Genomic DNA, 3,597 nt, shown 5'->3' with positions numbered 1-3,597 from the left:
GTGTTTAAACACAAGTAGCAGGCATAAGTGTACAGATACTTGATTTCAACATTTCCCTTCTTTTGTTTCTCCCATCAACTTTTTGTCATAATGCAAAAACTTGAGGACTCAAAGGCAGACTCGGTACAGTTCGAAGGGGTAACGAAAGGGTTTTATTGATAGGTCCAACAGGGCAGTATGGAGAGCACGGAGGAGGTGAGTAAGTCCAGGTAAGGGATGCAGAGCAGGGTGTGGCGTTCGGCAGGGTTCCCGGTGGTAGTGTGATCCTGGGCACAGAGAAAAACAGGTTAATCCAGGGAGAGACAGAAATGACTAGGAATCTTATAGGAGAAGATTGTCGGCCTTGGGTTGAAATACTGCAGGAGCTTGATTAGTGGGATGAGAACCAGGTGCGCCGCTGGAGCCAGAGGGTGTAGCCACGCCCAGACAGACACAGACAGGGAGGACAGACAGAAAACACAGGGAAGGGGGGAACAAAAGAACACAGGGAAGGGGGGAGACTCTGTAGCACCACAACACTTTTATTATGGAGACAATTAAAGTCCAGAAGAGTCGGAGAGTCTGTCAGCAAGAAACACGTTTTACATCATTTATTGTCATTTCTATGTCACATGTGGGGCTGATCGTTCCTGTGTTTACACCAAATAGACGATAATAAAACATAGTAAAGCCTAAGTAAGCAAAGGAAAATAAAGCATGCATATCCAGTCATCTCACTGGCTGCATCTGATGGAAGCAGCCGGCGGCTCCGCCAGTAAAATCAGCTGATGAAAGAATGAACGAAAGCTGCTGTGTTGGATTGATATGATGGAACGCAGTGATCAATCAGTGACGAGTGATGTGACTTGCAAATAAACCATGCATGCTGTAGTGTTGAAGGATATCAGGAGAGGAAATAAACTGAAAGCCTAAAACTGAGCGTCGACTCAGAGTTACATTTCATATTCCCTGAAACATTTAGCCTAATAAATCCATGAGAGACCATGATCAGATTCTGGGTTATTCAATAAAAAACTCACAATCAGAATCAATAAATATTATTCTGATAATGGAAGTATTGTGCCAGTAGAAAGGATCCTGTGCTTCTGAGCAGGACATACAGTCACTTATTATTCATGTGCAGGTGTTAAACAGTAACAGCTACAGAAAGAATCTTGCTGCTCTGCACTGAGAACTGAGACTTTATTAGTACCAACACAGAACACATGTGCAGACACAAACTCCATCAAAAGTCTATCCAGCTGTTAGAGCCGACTGACAGCTGATCCAGCTGTGATCAGCTGCCGCCGTCATCAGAAACGGATGTGACGCTGTGGAGGCGTTCCTTCTCTTATTGCTTGGTTGGAAAAGACGCAAGTGAGGGAAACGTGGATGCAATTAAGAGACATGAAAAGACTTGATTGCGTTTTAGCACCAAGCAACATTGAGTCCTACTCCTCTCATTTGGGATCTGGGATGCAGTCCACCTCATTTCCTCTCCCCTGAGCGACCACCAAACCCACCTGGTGCCCGGTCCAGTTGATTGTGGTCCACTGCTCTTTAGCCTAATCCAAAAGCCCCGTCTTCCTTTTCAAATTATTGTATATTTATTATAGGTAACTCGTGTTTCAGCAATAAAGCTGGAACAAACAAACTAAGCTAAGTTTAAGGAGCTAAAAGCGCTGGCAGCTGCCATAGCAACATGATGGTTGGACAAAGGTTCAAACCTCCTTTTTCTTTCTCGGGGATTTGTGCGAATGTGTGCAGTCTTGAGTATAAAATAAGACTAAGTAGACCATATAAGGTGAATCTGCAAACACTGCAGAATAACACTGAGCACGTTTCATCAAGTGGCTCCAGGTGAGCTGAGGGAGGTGCAGTGCGACACCTGCTGGTCATATTTTGTAACTCAAATGTGCTTGCTGTTGGTTCGATGCCATCGATCTTTATAATATCAGGAACACTTTACTGTCCCCAGTATTTACTAAAATAAGCCTCAATCTGTGAGGCTAGACTAAATAACAGACACACCTTTGTTTTATTAATTACGGCTTAACAGCAACACAAACTACATGCTCCAAACTTATCAAACAACTTAATGTTGTTTTTTTGTTGAAAAAACGGAAAAACTACCCTTTTCTGGTTTCTGCCTTTGTTAATCATACCAAAAAAACAAGCTATCAGAACATACAGGGACCCTGTTGCACTCACATGAAATTGCGTTTTGGCTTGGTAGATCACATTGCGTGTAGTAATTAAATGTATTTGCATGTTAAACCCCAAATTCATATTCATTAAGGTAAAAGTACTAAATGAACAACAGGTGCTATCTTGCACTTTTTAAAGACCGTATTTGCTGGTGATATCAAGTTTGCACACGTTTTTACTCAGGCAGACCTTTAGTAAATCAGGTCCTTAATTCCTCATCCAGGATGACTACCATCTGAGAGACAGCCTGGAACTTATGGTGCTGAAATGGTTACGACACCAACAGGTTGTCCCCTGGGAATCTAAGTGTAGTTCAGGAGAGAAGAAATAAACACCTGCTGTTCGTTGGTTTTTCACAACTAAACGTAACCGCGTCAGCATTCCATGAACCATGCTGACGGAAATGGGAACCAAGTTTACCGTTGTCAGGTCTGCCAGTAAAAACACCAGCGTTGGCTTGCTGTTGCTTCAAAGACGTCTGCATCCACCTCAGTTTCCGTCTCATCATGAACTCTGATGCCTTCGCTGAGTGCTGGGATGGAGAACTTCATGAAAGCTCACAGTTAAAACTACACATAGCCCCTTTAACTGCAAGTCTACTTATCTTATTATTAATATTATTTTATTATCTTATCTATCTATATTCTTTATTTCACACTTGCATTAATAATAATCTTTAATTGTAGAGCACTTTTCAAAAACAAGTTACAAAGTGCTTTAACAAGTGTAAAGACAATAATACAAAAGACAATAATACAAAAACAATACAAGATAAAAGCATGAAAATATTGAAAAGACTAAAATACACGTTTAAGATAAAATATATAATTAGTAAAACAGAATAAAATAAAAGGGATAAAATAAAGTCAAATAAGATCGGGAAAGGCTCTCCTATAAAAGTATGTTTTAAGAAGGGACTTAAAAGAGTTCACTGACTCAGCCGACCTGATTTCCTCGGGCAGGCTGTTCCAGAGCCTCGGGGCCCTGACAGCAAACGCTCTGTCCCCTTTAGTTTTCAGTCGAGACTCTGGAACAGACAACAGACCTCTGCCCGAGGATCTCAAGGTACGTGCTGGTGCGTATGGGACTAAAAGGTCAGAAATATAACAAGGCGAGAGGCCATGAAGAGCTTTAAAAGTGATCAATAGAATTTTAAAGTCAATTCTAAAACATACTGGGAGCCAGTGTAATGAAGCTAAAATAGGAGTAATGTGGTCATATTTCTTTGTTCTGGTTAAAAGCCTGGCAGCCGAGTTCTGGACAGTCTGGAGTCGATCAATAGATTTTTGGGTTAAACAGGTGAAAAGGCTGTTGCAATAATCCAGGCGTGATGAGATGAAGGCGTGTAAAATGGTCTCGGTGTCCTTAAAAGTTAACATAGATCGAATTTTTGCTATATTTCTAAGTTGA

This window comes from Micropterus dolomieu, linkage group LG10, assembly GCF_021292245.1.
Source record: "Micropterus dolomieu isolate WLL.071019.BEF.003 ecotype Adirondacks linkage group LG10, ASM2129224v1, whole genome shotgun sequence".
NCBI classification, from domain to species: domain Eukaryota; kingdom Metazoa; phylum Chordata; class Actinopteri; order Centrarchiformes; family Centrarchidae; genus Micropterus; species Micropterus dolomieu.
Note: the sequence above shows the minus strand (reverse complement) of the source record.